General features: G+C 36.9%; 1 protein-coding gene across 1 annotated transcript in view; it reads left to right on the top strand.

Annotated features, from left to right (window-relative positions):
• Positions 1 to 6361: 6361 nt before the first annotated feature.
• Positions 6362 to 17017, top strand: part of LOC136832337 (muscle M-line assembly protein unc-89-like) — a 502631-nt gene continuing 491975 nt past the window's right edge. Inside the window, 1 exon segment of the mRNA XM_067093248.1 lies at positions 6362 to 6569. The gene's annotated coding sequence lies outside the window, so the exon portion shown is untranslated.

Raw genomic sequence — 17017 nt, 5'->3', positions numbered from 1 at the left:
CACATTGCTGGAATGCTGGGGTTTGCGCGGAGTACTTCTTAACAAGTGGGAATTGAAAGAGGTACAAGTTGAATACCCTCAAATACTGCGCTGTAGGCATAACTTAAGGTTCTTTGCAGCATCCCTCCTGCCCATAGCTGCAACCCCGTTCATTCCTTTGACTACTTCTGTTCATATTCTCATTCTTCCATCTTAGTTTACACCCTCTCATAACAATTGTTTCATAGTGCAACTGCAAGAAGCTTTCCTCCTGTTACGCTTTAAAGCCTCATTTACTCTCAATTTCCTTTTTGGCACTGAATGACTCCATAGGTCCCAGCGCTTGGCTTAAACCTAAATTCTATTCCATTCCCAGATGAATACAGGCTGGGTGGGGGAATGCTCCAAAATGATATTCTCACCCCCTAAAGGGTGGTTAAGTTGAGAGCAGCATCTGTGATCATGGGGTAGTTCCATTTTGAACCTGGAGGGCTACACCTAGCCTTTTGCTCCTCATTTACCACCTTGATACAATTCACAGACATCCTTTGGTCAGGGTACCTACTGAAATAAGGCTGACATTGAAACCACCAACCGTGAAGTTCCTTGTGAATCTTTGCCTGTACCATGAGATTTGATCTTTACAGACTTGATTTAATAAAGGCACTGGTCATATTTCTAACATACCCCACATATACCCCTAAGCAACAAGTAAAAAATTCCACTTAGGTTTTGTACTTGGCTTCTGTTTGATGGAATACTCACAGCAAAGAAATATTTATAAGATCTGTTGTTAACCTAAATGTCAGAATTAAAACAAGTAGTAATGTGGGGAACTACATAAGTAGGTTTTGGGTGGTACTGCTGTTGACATAATGATTCTTTTGGAATTATAAGATGTAAGGAGATTCAAGTAGATTTAGTTTATTACTCCATTGCTGTAAAAGCTCAGGAAGGCCAAACCATATTTGAGAACAACCCAAAAGAAATTAGGGACTTGTGTCTGATCCACAGTGAAATATTGTTGGAATATAATCCTGATGCAGCCAAGTCGTATGAGAATTTAGTTCTTTAACTCTTGTGGTCTGGTTAAATCATATTACGTAACCCATGCATTCCTGTGACATTTTTCAAAATGTTAAAACTACAGAAGTCACAATGAGGACAGGTACACATTTGGTTTATAGGAACTGTATCCTGAAGAGCAAAGAACTCTTCTTTAGATCATTATGAAGTTCAAAGGTGGTCACTGCCGCATTCATTCTTTATAATTTTCGAATCTTGGACGAACCCCTGTGCGTAAGCTTCCACATTGCTTGATATTTGAACTAACAAGGCTTAGCAGTGTATCAAACCTCCCTACACACACTGCATCGCTCACCTCCACTTTGCAAACGCACTCTTGCTTTCTGGGTATTAAGGGTCTTCCTTTCTAATGGCTTTAATACGTCATCTAGCTAGTACTTTCTAGGTCCTTCTCTCCTCCCTTACAACACCACTGAATTCTAAACAAGTTTCACCAGCCTGTTGCTCTCATTCTGACCACTTTTTAAACTATCTCAAGACACTGGGCCTTCCCTTCTATGCTAACAATTTCACTACTGTTCATCTTATTTTTCATACACTGTTCTCATATGCTACATGTGCTAAGTGAACAGTTAATCTCAGTAGCTTCAGCCATATGTGTGTCACTTTTACTATAAAGCCACACTTCTACCATGAAGGAGAATTGGTTCAACAATCCCCTTGCATTTTCACTGTGGCTTTCGTAGACACACCAAAATACCTATATGAATCAACCACTTCCGTTTGTCAGTCAACCATATTAACATGAATTTCTTCCACCTCTCGTTGTCACGCACCCTCACACCTTATTCTTGCTCAGATTTGCTATCAACCGAATAGTCTTGCAAACTCAGTACTGTTTCATATGGTGATATCAACCATTATTCACTCCATTCATGTCTCACTTTTTTATCCCACAGCTTTGCGATTATATCTTTTGTCATATGTTGTCGTGTTTAATTCATAAACACTATTAAACATACATGGGGACATAACACATCAAACCAGTCACTCCCCTGTCTCCATATGTAACTGATGATTCCCTTCCTTAATACAAAACCTAGAATCTCTCAGAGCAAGTTAGCAGAAATCGCTTGGGGTTAGTGCCACCAGTGCACCTCATGTGGTGCACTGTAGGCGTAATTAAAGGGTGTTTAAAGCATCCTTATGGCTCCCTAGCTTCACCCACTTTTTTTTTAAGCCTTTTACTTTACTTCCATTCCCGCTTCCTTTCTTCAGTCTCACTGTCTAACCTCTCTTAACTGTTACTTCTTAATGCAATTATTGGGGTTTTCTGTCAGTTCCATCTTTATATTCTTATACTTCATCTCCTTTATTTTCTGGAGCTCTTTTATCTTGCTGTCCAACCACTCCAACTCTCTCTTTTCCCCTGTCTTCAGCACTGAATGGCTAAAAGTGCCCCAGTGCTTGGCTTGACAGCATAAATTTCATAAAATTAACAATTAAGCCAATATAAACGTGATATACAAGACAAGTCTTATAAAGCTAGTAATGACATGGCTTTTCTTCTCCAACACCGATCCAGCAATCAGAGACTAGGAAGAGAAAATTAAGAGCATAATAAATTCAACTTTTTGGAGAGATTTTCGTGTTGGGGTTGTGGGATCTGAGCTTGTATTGCTTAGCCTCGACGCAAGTTTGTGGTCTCGGAAAGCTTGTATAAAACAGCAGCACTTCAACTTAGAGACACATTGAGGGTGTGGCCTTCCGATAGGCAACAAAGTCCGTTAAGTAGCGAAAACCCTCTACTCTATCCTGCCTTAGCATATTTTGTATTTCTCTTCTAACAGGAATTCTACGTAGCTCCTAACATATGCTCACCTGCACTTTGCACTTAACATTCAATTAGAGAGATTTGTAAAAAAAATATACCACTTCTAAAATAACAGCACAGCAAAAAAAAAAAAAAAAAGTAATAATAATGTTAAGGTAGTCGTTAAGTATAGAAGTCTGAGCAGAAGGATATCAGGGTATCAGGACAAAATACCTCGCACGCGGTGCACTGTAGGCATTACTTAAGGTTCTTTGCAGCATCCCTTTGGCGTCTAGCTGCAACCCCTTTCATTTCTTTTACTGGACCTCCTTTCATATTCTTTTTCTTCCATCTTAACTTTCCACCCTCTCCTAATAACTGTTTCATAGCGCAACCGCGAGGGTTTTCCTCCTGTCACACATTTCAAAACTTTTCACTGTCAGTTTCCGTTTCAGCGCTGAATGACCTCATACGTCCCAGGGCTTGGCCTTCTGCCTAAATTGTATATTCTGCTCTGTTCTATCAGGATAAAATACGAATGTTGGCGGAAAGCGTAACAAGTACTAATTTCGGGAATGAATTCACCAAAGGGGACCGAGTAGTTCTCTACTGAGATACTGCCAAGGAAAAGTCTACGCATTCCTTCCCTAAGTTCCAGGAACATTGTGCAATTCAGAGTTTCGTGACACGAAATTTACCTTCCACACCCGATAGGAGACTATGTGATGTCCCTACATTTATGAGAATCTGTTTTGTGAGAATATAATCTACAACACAAGTTGTGTGACTATAAATCAGACTGATCTGTTCAAGTCTAATTAAAGCTAGCAGCCACTTGCTTTGCATTCAGGATAATCAGGTAATGGTAACAAGAATTCACATTATTATTATTATTATTATTATTATTATTAATAATAATAATAATAATAATAATAATAATAATAATAATAATAATAATAATAATGGTGGCTGCTAGCTTTAGTTAGACTTGAACAGATCAGTCTGATTTATAGTCACACAATTTGTGTTGTAGATTATATTCTCATAAAACAGATTCTCATAAATTTAGGGACATCACATAGTCTCCTATCGAGCGTGGAAGGCAAATTTCGTGTCACGAAACTTGAACGGTGTTCCTCATCAGTGCTAACGTTAACACTGATGAAGAACACCGTTCAAGTGTTCGAAAGCCTTTGTTCATTTTACACAGTAATATAATATATTACTATGTAATATATTATATATTACTATGTAGTATATTATATATTGCTATGTAATATATTATATATTACTATGTAATATATTATATATTACTGTGTAATATATAATGAAAATCCACAATTATATAGTAAATATTATTTACTATATAATCGTGGATTTTCATTACACAGATTGTTTCTCACGAAACTGTGAATCTCTTCGCATTATTATTATTATTATTATTATTATTATTATTATTATTATTATTATTATTATTATTATTATTATTATTATTATTATTATTCAGAAGAAAGCCCCGTTCATATGGAACAAGCCTACCAAAGGGGCCATTGACTTGAAATTGAAGCCTCCAAACAATCTGGTGCTCATTTGAAAGAAGTTACAAAAGATAACAAGAAATACATAAAGAAGAGATCAATTATTAGAAATGAAAAAGGAAGAAAACTTAATAAATTAATGAATAAACAGATAAAAATATAAAGTACATTGGTAACATACAAGGTGAATTGTTTTAAGATGCACTGCATCTTCTCTGGTCAGTAGTTTGGGTCCTATTTTGTAGTGAAAATGAGATTTTTTCAGTTTTTTTTTTGTCCTTTTCCATGATATTCAAGCTCCTTAACGGTTACTGATTATTAGAATTCACTTTTGCATTTATTTACCAAAATTTTACTTTTATTTTGCTTGTAATGGGTATGGAAATCACAGCTCATGTTTTAGTTTGAATTCTTTCTCGTTATAGAGGATTGGAAAAGCACATACATAGGCCTATTCGTCTGTCAACTCCTAAGGAATCAACTATTGAAAGGTAAGCTTAATGACATGTCAACACAGAGGAGATATATTTATGTATGGCAATAGACTGTAATTTTATTTTGGTAGAAAATTGATTTATCAACTTGAAACGTGGTGTTATTGATAAGAATTGACGATTAAACATGTCTGGTTTACCACTGTGAGATAACTTTTTCACGGTGACATAATTTGAAAAGAGATGATATAATTAGGTAAACACTGAAGTGATATAACTATGTTTAGCATTAGATTTTTATAGTTTTATTTTGGTAGAAAATTGTTTTATCAGCTTGAAACTTGGTATTATTGGTAACAAATAACGAAACTTTTATCGTTATAATATTCGTTGTCAGTGTAGAAAAGGCACGACGACGGTTATCTCTCTCTCTCTCTCTCTCTCTCTCTCTCTCTCTCTCTCTCTCTCTCTCTCTCTCTCTCTCGGGGGAGTAGCAGTTAGGCAAGACAGAGCAAGGCTATTCGCTTACAATCTTTGGCATCCGGCGCCTCAGCCAGACGCCACCCCGTTTCGTGGTCTATTTCGGTCTGAGAGAGAGAGAGAGAGAGAGAGAGAGAGAGAAGCTGTCTCTCTCTCGAGTTTTCCCGCTAACCTCGTGTAGTGTGTATCTCTCTCTTTTTTTTTATTTTGCTATTTTGTTATTTTACTCTTGGACAGTGTCTACAAAACCCCCGTCGTGTGTCTTAAGACCCCAGACGCGAGGGTAGGAGACATTGATGATGAATAAAAGCCAAGATTCTAAGCTAAGGCAGTTAAGAATCTTTAATTAAAGCCTAATTTTTCCCTCATACTTGAGGTTAGATCTGGTGAATTCGTCATCGTCTCCTGCGTGTGGCTAAGGCCCAGACTGCGAGTTGCAGACGCTGACGATGAATAAAAGCCAAGATTCTCAGATTTTCCCTTTTGGCTCAGATCTGCCGAATTCGTCAAAATCGACACGGAAGGTGACCCGTTTGAAAGATTTTCCTTCTCGGCTTCTTTCTCGATCATGAGATTTCGAACCCTCCGGTGGTAGTGGGTGGAAAATGTGCCCAGGATGGCATACTGGGATTGGGGCAAGGGGGCCTTGGGAGGTAGATGAGAGGGGGGCGGGGTTCCTTGGTAGGTTTTGGGGAAAGAAGGGGGGGCCTTGATGGCTAGATAGAAGGGCCACAGGGGTGGAGAAGGGTCCCTCTGAAGTAAGTGAGGACAGGGGTCCCTTGGACGGTTTTGTGGGGAAAGAAGGGTGCTCTGGGAGGTATTAGAAGAAGGGGGAGTCCCTGGGATGGTTTTGGGGGAAAGAAGGGCCCATAGATAGCTAGGTAGGAAGGGCCACAGGGGTGGAAAAGGGGGCCCTTGGAAGTAGTTGGGTAATGGGGCACCCTTTGACGGTTTTGGGGGAAAGAAGGGAGGCCCTGGGAGGGAGCTGGTGAAGGGGGGTCCCTTGGATTGTTTTGGGGGAAAGAGAGGGCCAAGACAGCCAGCAGGTAGGAAGGGCCCACAGGGGGGTGCAAAAGCGAGGAACCTGCATCACACCTCATCCGACCGTCGCTTTGGTGTGGTGATCCGCGAGGTTGTCCGATTTGAAAATTAGGAAAAGAATCCCTTCCTGAGGGGAAAAGTTAAATATTTTTTTTTAAGTTTTTATTTTTAACTTTTCCTGGTGGTGGCCGCGAATAGGCAGTTATTTTTATTCCTTCGTACTGTGACGTTCTCTACGAACTTGTTACAGGGTGTCTGGTGAGTGAGAAAAAGTTGTGTTATTGCTTGACAGAAAATTATCAAATGATCCATATCAGTTGAGTCTTGAAAACAGGTAAATGGAGTGTGGAGGAAATTCTAAAAAGAATGGGCCATAAGGAAGCTTTTTCTATTGGTTTAATCAAAACAGGAGGGGTGGGGGCTATTAGGAAATAAGGTGAGGAAAAAAAATCATTATAGGAATTTGTGACTGAGAAGGTGTGAGAGGACTACGACCCCAAGGTAAGTAATGATGATAATTTTTTCGTCTGTTTCTTTCAAGACACATGGCTTCTGAGTATCTCAGGTTAGAGAGCTGTGCTCTGACGGACTAAGTGTGTCTGGTCATCTCTCAGTTATTCATCAACTAGCAAAGCTATATTGATGATAATCTTTAAATATTTCTTTCACGACACTTGTTCAGAGTCTAAGGTTACAGGGCTGTGCTCTGTTGGACTTGAGTGGTGTTTCTGTGCCATCTCTCTCAAGGATTCGTCAGCTAGCAAGCTGATGTTTGTAAGCTAGGCTTTTCCGATGAATGCTAATTTTCCCAGTCCAAAACAGGCCACGGGTTATATGTAAAAGATAAATGGATGCTTATCTCCGGTACTTAAAAGTTAGCTTCCTGTTTGTGGTCTGATTAGTTTGACTTGATTTTGAAGGTGCTTGGGTACTTGTTTCCAAAAGTACCTGAAATACATAGAGTTCGGTTTCATGTTCTTGGTCTGAGGATCTTATTCACTATAGAAAAGGATCAGTTTTCTGCTGCGAATTGGTTTCGTAAGTAGCATCACCTGCACCCATCTTAAGCCAGGTAACACAGCTGTTTTTTATGACCATGGCACCATTAAGTAACAACACCTTCAAGCCAAGGTGGGCAGATTGGACTGCAAACTTTTTTTTCCCAAGGTTCTAATCAGTGATTTTAGGTGCCCATGGCAGATTAACTGTCATGTCCTTTCAATCAGAGGATTCGGAGGGAGCAAACCTCCAGCAAGGCTAAGCAATTTACTCTCCCAAGGGTCTTATTTCCCAAAAAAGTTTTGTTCATATCTCTCACAAAATATAATCACTTCTAAGTCAACAAGCCTACCTTGGGAAAAATGTTCTTCAAATTTTAAAAATTTTATTATTTGTTCCCTGTCCTGATGTCCACGTGGAAGATTTTCGTGAGAATCCACATGTAACTTTTTGCGTAACCTTGCATAAAAAACAATTCTTGGCCGAAATAGAAAATATTAGAATTTGGATTCTCTTGCAGAAAACAAGGGCTCATCTTCCAGAACTTTATCGTCTGGAGCAACTGTTGAAACGTCAAAGTTTTTTGAAGATGTCTTAATTTCTCCCTACTCCAACGACCTGGAATTTTATTTTCTTTAAGCACAGAATGATGTACCAGGGAACACTGCCTCTGCCTCTTTTATTACCTCTGTTTCGAGATTCCCTGTAAATGTCTTGTTTAAATAATTGAGTCATTGTAATGCAAAACTGATTCCAGCCTGTCTTTGCAAGCTTCAAGTTGAATACCTTTATGATTACCGACTTTCACCATTTCCTTCTGTTACTTCTTTCAAATGATCACCATATTCTTTGAAAGCTTGAATTTCAAGTCAGTGGCCTCTTCTGGGCTTGTTCCATACGAATAGGGTTCAGCTGAGTTAATAATAATAATTTTTGTGGCCTCTTCTGGGCTTGTTCCATACGAATAGGGTTCAGCTGAGTTAATAATAATAATTTTTGTGGCCTCTTCTGGGCTTGTTCCATACGAATAAGGTTCATCTCCTGATTAATAATAATAATTTTTTTATATCATTCTTTTGAAATGTAAGAGACATTTATGTGATCTTATAAAAACGTTACATTGGCATATATTTCTTAATGTCAGTTTTGAAGGAAAGTCTCAGAATGAGGTGGTGACGTACCCACTTGTCAAAGTAGTTTCATCTCTGCACGTGAGATGGCGAGAGTATCATGAGTTTTGATATTTAATAAGGCCCAGAGCCAATGGGCTCGTGGTACCCAGTGCCCCGTTTTAGCCCAGGCTTAGAGAAAGCAATAAATAAGACATACACAAATCTTTTCAATTGTTTGTTCATTGATTCACGTACAGTAAAAATATACCGGGGTCGACGTCATAGCCTCATACACGGGAAATAAATTTGTTAGAAAATGAATTCGTTGTTTTAAATTAACCTGGCCTTATGCCAGCACGGACTCTTGCCCAAAGAGTTTTTTCACTACTATCAAATGGCATCTTTCCTCCACCGAATTATGCCAATATTCCTGGAATTTCTCTCAATAATCTTGGAATTTCTTGTAATTCCTATGTCATACGTCCGTTCATGACAAAACTGTAATTGTTACATTCCAAAGCACTTGAATTTTTTGTTACTCTTCATATAGGCCTATTAGTGTAGATTATTATAGTCTTTGAGTGACCTAAATCGGACAATAAACACCGCATTATTATTATTATTATTATTATTATTATTATTATTATTATTATTATTATTATTATTATTATTATTATTATTATTATTCAGAAGTTAAACCCTATTCATATGGAACAAGTCCATCACTTGAAATTCAAGCTTCCCAAGAATATTACAGCGTTCATTTGAATGAAAGTAACAGGTCATAGGAAATACAGAAAGAATAGATCAGTTGTTAGAAAAGAAAGAAAAGATAAATGAATAGACTGATAAACATATAGTTAATAAATTTTTAAATATAAGGTGAATTGTTCTAGGGTAGTAATGAATCGCATCCTCGCTTGAACATTCGAACTTCACCTCAGGGAGACTGTTCCACAGTCCAACGGCATGAGGAATAAAAGACCTCTGGAACTTTGGAGAAGTTAAACAGCGAGGCACATTCACTGTAAATTGGTGCTGTAGTTCTGTATAAGGAGATTCTAGATACAATTAATCTGTAAGATACAGAAAACATAGTGTACTAGCAGTGATCTATGCCCTTGTTAATTGGAAATACTGAGTTATTATCCTTTTAGTTAAACACACACACAGGCACCTGCAAGAATATCTCTCCTTGCTACAGTTTTTCCTGGCATATGAAACTTTATTTACTTGTTCGGGTCTGGGCTAGAAAGAGGCACTGTAGGATGTCAGTTCCACTGAGATTTGATGATGTGTGGTCATGTAATAATTGGATATACCTGGAAATGTGTAGCTTGCATTTATATAACTTATAAAAAGCATTTATTAATATCAACTTCAGAATATATTTCTAGCCAACATACATACCTTTTGGCGCTCATGACCTTTGCCGTTGTAACGCCAGTGTGATGTAACCCAGTCAGTTCCCCTCGAATTGGGACCACCTTGATATGGTGAAGGGGCTCTTGAACCCAAGGAATTTGTCCCCGGGTTTGAGTCCAAGATTCTCATATATTAATATATACCTGTTTGGATTAATTTTTGTGGAATTTTCCACTTTTGCTAAAATTTATTGGACCTGTTAAATAGGAAAAGATATCATAGCTGGGATTGGGTTTATATCCGAAGCTAAATAGTGAGAACTGTGGTAGGACCATCAACTTCCCGATAATGTTCGGACCTGAGAGTTATCGGATTGATAGTTCAAAGGCGGAACTATTCTTTAGGGCTGGACCACGGATTCCAGAGGGGTCTGGTTCTAGGAATGGGACTCTCGGCATTCTATCCGGTTTGCCCATAACCTGAATAGGGTGGGGATGATTGTATTCTTGTAATACTCTCAGTCCTAGCAAGCGGGGTTGGCTTACACTTGGGCCACTCTAATCATGTTGTGCCATTCCCTATGGGGTAGGGTAGGGACGCGGACATTTGGGAGCCGGTTCTCACTTGTGCCATTGGTGGAGGAACAGACTCCATGAAAGGTTGATGATATCTTTTTAAGGTTTTTCAGGTTTATTTATATTTTTTTTCACATCAATCTTTTTGCTTATTGGTTTTAAAGATTTAAGTACCCCTGGGCCCTTTGATGGTAGCGACTCGGCACAGTTGACAACCGCTGGAACCTCCTCTGACAACCTCTCTCTGGAAAAATCAGAAAAAATACTAATGTAATTACACTGGAGCCCTATGCTCCAATAAAAAGCAAACAAAAAAAGAAAAAAACCAAATATCTTGACCCAACCTTGACTCACTTCGACTCCCTCTTTGGAAGTGGGAAGTTGGTCATGATTCCTGACCTTAGAAACAGAGAAGAAAATATGGGCATTGAAATTAGAAAACTTCCTGTTGAATCGACATTCAACTACTGAAATGTCATTCAGACAGATAAAAGATCAGATGTGGTTGATAGAAACCACAACAAAAAATCAATCAGAAAATTACTTAACCATAAAAAATATTGACAATATAAAAGTACATATAGAAAAACATGACAATATGAACAGTGTAAAGGGGACCGTAGTACTCCCTGATAATGATGAAGAATCAATAGAAAAGAATGTATTGCTGGATTCCTTTAAAAAAAGGTACAACAATGTACAAGATTGCGAAACATGACATAGCCAGTAGACGGAGTGAAGGAAAAGCGCTGAGAATAGCAAAAATAAAATTCGAAGGCCATGAATTACCCTTGAAAAGTAAAGCCATGGGCCAGAGCAGAGAACTGAGACAGTATGTTCCAAAACCACTACAGTGCCAAAACTGTAGTATGTATGGATATGTGCATATTGTGGATCTGACAAACATACCACACAGTGGAGGTGTGGTGAACCGAAATGCTTTAACTATGGACAAAATCACCATGAAAGATCTAAGGAGTGTATGTATTATATATACAATACTGAATTAAAATTACTTCAGGAAAGGACAGGAATGCTTATAAAAGAGGCCAAATTAGAATTAAAAGTTAGAGGAATGCATGATTCCGCTAAGAAACGAATGTTTTCTACTGTGACTAGATCAAACAATGAAACAAAAATGGAAATAGATAAGAGTAACAAAACCCTGATAGGTCAGTCTCAAAGAAAAATAACCACTTTGCAAGAGGAAACTAATATAGCAAAGAACCAAGAAAGGTATACAAATATTTGTTCAAATTCATTTGAGATACTAAGAGAAATGGAAACACTAGAAGATAATACAAGCACCACAGAAATATTAGAAGATAGTTATGATGAATTAGAAACTTAAGAAGAAAAGAGGCCTTTAGAGAGAACTCCACCCAAGACCAACAAAAAACAACTATGATTAGAGATACATCCATTAAAATAAAGGCGGGAGACCTGAAGAAAGAACAAAAACCAAAAAATGATAAGAATATACCTTTTTCTCCTAAAGTAATAATAAAACCAATGGAAACAGATACCCAGAACATCAAAAAAATAGTAGAAGAACAAACCATTGACAAGAATGATTATGTGATGGGAGAAGAGATTACTCCATCACCAATAATAGGTGCAGCAAGAGTAAACGAAGAAACGACACATGAAAACACGTGGATGTAATGAATGTTTCATTGAACTGTGCAACAAAAACAAAAGCATAACAAAGGACAGTTTATTAAACACTATACGAAATTTTATAAGATACAGAAATAAAGAAACTACTAGTTTAGACACTCACAAAAAGGGCTGTACAGTATGTGCATTGGACACATAATGTCTTATAAAGAAAAGCAAACAAATATTGCAAATTGGATTTTAGAAAAAATGCAGATAGATGATCCACAAAAAGAAAATAACACTTGAACACACTAACGTAATAATTATATTATACAATGGAACGTAAATAGTCTACAGACCAGATTACATTTGGGAGAAATACAACCATTACTAAGGGAATATGAACCATTGATACTATGTTTACAACATGTCAACAAAACAATATCAACAGTAGGTAAATATACCTTAGTATCTACATCTAGAGAAGAAGAAGGAAGTTTAGGTACTGCTATGTATGTATACAACAAAGTATGTTATGACAGAGTACCTGTAAACTTTACTGATTTGCAAGTATCAAGTATTAAAATATGAATTAAAAATGATAATTACAACTTATAATTTATACAACCAACCTAATAAAAATTACGACACTGATAAACTTAAAGATTTACTTAACAATACCAAGGAACCTACATTAATAGTAGGTGATTTTAATGCTCACAACCGAATATGGAACTGTAATTGTACAAACTCAAATAGAACAGGTGGTAAAATAGAAGAGTTTATGAATTCAAACGACATGTGCTGTATAAATGATGACGAAATTAGCACATATTTTTCAAAAGCACATGGAACATTTTCCTCAGCAGACTTAACTCTATGTACAACAAGTATAGTTGACAGATTAGATTGGAATACAGTTGATGACTTGCACACCAGTGATCATTTCCCAATATTAATTTCCTTATTACAAAATAATCCTGCAAAACGTGTCCCTCACTATAACATTTATAAAGCAGATTGGGAGCGATATGAAATACACACTAGAAATATCCCACCATTTGAATGTTTAAAAGACCATAATGAAATTAATAAATTTCTTGTTGATTTCATTAAAATTGCTGCTGATAAAGCAATACCAAAGTCAAAACCCCATCCAACAAAACACAAAGTTCCATGGTGGTCCGATAAGTTAAAAGAATTAATAAATATAAAACACTCGATAGGGAGACGATTAGGTAATCTGAATAGAAAGTTCAGTAAAATAAATGAAACATTACTAATATTAGAAGGAACTTTACAAAAAATGACTATATTATTACTAGAAGTTGATACATTAAAACCTCTATACAACAAAATATCTGCAAAATTTAAAAAAGAAGTACTTCAAGGAAGAATCATTTCATGGAGGAAATACGTATCAGATCTCTCTAATAATACTCCCATGCAAAAAATATGGGAAAAATTCAGGAAAATAAATGGTACCCTTGTTAAAACACCTAAGCATGCCATATTAAAAGATGTGAAAAGAACACTTGATCCAAAAGAAATAATAATATAATGGGAGAAAATTTAGCAAATGTAAGTAGTGATAAAAATTTAGATGAACACTTCTGCACAAAAAAAAAAAAAATGAAATAGAATTAATAATAATAAATTTTGAAACAATAGAAGATATATATTATAATGGAAAATTTAATATGTCAGAGTTGGAATATGCTCTCTCGAGCAACAATAAATCTGCTCCTGGCGGTGACAATATTTGTTTTGAGATGATCTGCCATGTAGAACCTTTGGCAAGTCATACTTATTAGAGTTTTATAATCATTTATGGCTTCGAAATTTATTTCCAGATGAATGGCGTAAAGCTATAATAATTCCTATCCCCAAACCTGGAAAGGATCCCAGTAATGTAAATAATTACAGACCAATTTCTTTAATAAGCTGCTTATGCAAATTGTTAGAGAAAATGAAAAATGCTCGACTAACATGGCACATTCGAGAAAATAATATTTTGACTCCCACTCAGTTCGGGTCACAGTGTAACAGATCTACATTAGATTCTCTCTCTAACTTAGAAGACCACATACGTAGAGGTTTTGAACGAAAACAAATTACTGTAGCTGTCTTTTTGACATTGAAAAAGCATACGATACTACATGGAGGTATGCTATATTAAAAACTTTACAAAACAACAACATCCGTGAACATTTACCTAGGTGTACACAAAACTTTTTAACAAATCGCAGTTTTCAGGTGAGAATTGATGATGTTCTGCCTAGAACATTTCCACTTGAAAATGGTGTTCCACAGGGAAGCGTCCTTAGTGGCACACTGTCTACTTTAGCAATTAATGATATCAGTAATAATCTACCTATTGGCATTAAAAGTAACCTGTATATAGATGATTTTGCCATATATTATTCAGCATCTCGAATAAAGCATGCAGAACGAATCATTAATAACAGCATAGTAAAAATTGATGAATGGGCCTCATCTGTAGGCTTTAAATTTTCTATAGATAAAACTCAAGCCATCATGTTTTATAAAAATAAGTGGAAAAAAGGCGAAGAAATAGACTTAAAAATCAGAAACCATAGTATACCAATTGGCCAAACAGCAAAATTTTTGGGATTAGTATTCGATACTCACTTGAACTGGAAAACCCACATAATATACGTAAAATGTAAGTGTAAAAGAGCATTAAATCTAACTAGAAAACTATCGAACGCTACTGGGGGAGCCGATAGACTTACCCTTACTGTACTGTATAAAGCAGTAGTTCTGTCTATCATTAGTTATGGAAGCGAAGTATATGGCTCAGCATCGGACGCAGCGGTGAAAATGTTAAGACCCTGTTCACAATGAAGGCCTTAGCATATGCTCAGGAGCCTTTAGATAATCACCAAAATAATCTTTACAAGTTGAATGTGGTGAACTGCCTCTGTCTCTCCAAAGAGAGCTAGTAACAATGAAAAGTGCTCTAAGAATTCAGACAAGTGATTCTCCAACAAAAAAATTATTTGAATTAAGAGATGTATTTATAATAACCATCCACCACCTTTCCCAATTAGAGCTAGAAGACTGTTTGAGTCGCTGAATATAAAATGCAAGTGCCTTTAATTGTAAAATCACTCCCTCCCTGGACAATGAATAAAATGAGAATTTGTACACACCTCAAGCATTTATCAAAAAGTTACTCCTATACACCAGAACACCATAGACAACATACAATAGAGCATATAAGCCGAAAAGGTCCACATTACGCAATATGTACAGATGGATCTAAATCAGAACACGGAGTGTGATATGCTGCAGTGTCCCGGGACAGGACTTATCAGTTCTCTCTCCTTCAGTATTCACAGCAGAATTGTGTGGAATTGCATCAGCTATAAAAATAATTAAAGAAACAGCATTCAATAATTTTGTGATTTTTAGTGACACGAGAAGCGCTATAGAAGCTATTCAGAGTTACAAATAAAAAAAATAATATAGTACAACAAATTAAATTATTTCTCCATTAACTTATACAATAAAGGAAAAATGTAGAAATATGTTGGATCCCTGCCCATGTAGGGATCAAAGGAAATGAAGATGCAGACAAAGCAGCCAAAGAAGCAACCCACATGACAAGATCAAATGAGAATATCCCCGTTACTGATTATATAACACACACAAAAGTGGGTATCATAAATAAAAGACAATACATGTGGAATGAAGAACCTGAAAGTAATAAATTGAAACAAATAAAACCTAATGTTAGAAAATGGAGTTCATCATATCAGAGACAGAGACACGCACAAGTAATTCTATCACGTCTCAGAACAGGCCATACTCGTCTGACACATGGACACTTAATGAGCCGCCCGCGTGGCCCGGCTCCTGAGTGCTCAGAGTGCAGGGTGATAATAACGGCCAGACATGTGTTATTTGAGTGTCCAAAGTATGACCAACAGCGACTGTCAACTTTTGTAACTAAATCAGTGGAGGAAATTTTGTCAGTCTTTTACATTTTCAGTCGTTCCGATTTTGATGTTCATGAGGAACTGTAATTTAATTAATAAGATATAAAAATAAGTAAATAATAAAAGCACGAAAATCCCTTATGGCATTTGTCGAATTTAAAAAAACTCAAAATTTGAAAATATCACTTAACTTATATTCTGAATTTTAATATACCTTTTTAGTGTGTATGCAAGGAAGCATGAGTAAATGCATTTATTGTATGTATGTGTTTCAGTATGAGAGGATGTGCCTATGTGCGGTTTTTAATTTCATTTTAATTCGTTCATCATTGTACTGAATGATCTACTGGGTCATAGTGCTTGACCTCAGGCCTTAGACCTGGTATTTTAATCTAATCCTTCGGGCCAGCCCTATGAGAGCTGAAGGTCAGCTCAGTGGTCTGGTTAAACTACTTTAATAGTATAATAATAATAATAATAACAATCTAGTCAGTCAATAAGTCTGGTGATTTTGAGGCGATGTGTAATCTATTTTTGTACAAGTGCAACCCTTTGACGGCCACAAATTTAACCCTTTTATGACTACAGGTGTAATGTAACCATATTTCCAAGTACAAGCCTCTGTGGCTACGAGTGTAACCCTCGTTCGGCTACAAGTGTAACTCTTGTACACCTACAGGTGTAACTCTTTTATGGCTACGAAGTAACCTTTTTACGGCTATGAGCACAACCCTCATACAGCTACAAGTATAACCCTGGTATGACTACGATTGTAACCCTCTTGCAGCTATGAGTGCAACCCTTTTGCGGCTTCAAGTGTAACCCTCATATGTCTACTGAGTAATTCTTTTTACGGCTACAAGCATAACCATTGTACGACTGCAAGTGTTACCATCGTATGGCTACAAGTGTAACCACGTATGGTTACAAGTGTCACCCTCCTACGGCTATTAAGTAACTCTCTTACGGCTATAAGTGTAACCCTCGTACGGCTACAAATCTAGCTCTCGCATGGCTACAAGTGTAGGCTTCGTACAACTTTCAGTGTAACCCTTGTATGGCTATGAGTGTAACCCTCATACGGCTAT

The sequence above is a fragment of the Macrobrachium rosenbergii genome, chromosome 49 (assembly GCF_040412425.1).
Source record: "Macrobrachium rosenbergii isolate ZJJX-2024 chromosome 49, ASM4041242v1, whole genome shotgun sequence".
In the NCBI taxonomy this organism is placed as follows: Eukaryota; Metazoa; Arthropoda; class Malacostraca; order Decapoda; family Palaemonidae; genus Macrobrachium; species Macrobrachium rosenbergii.
The sequence above is the reverse complement of the archived record's forward strand: the minus strand, read 5'-3'. Positions and strand labels throughout refer to the sequence as shown.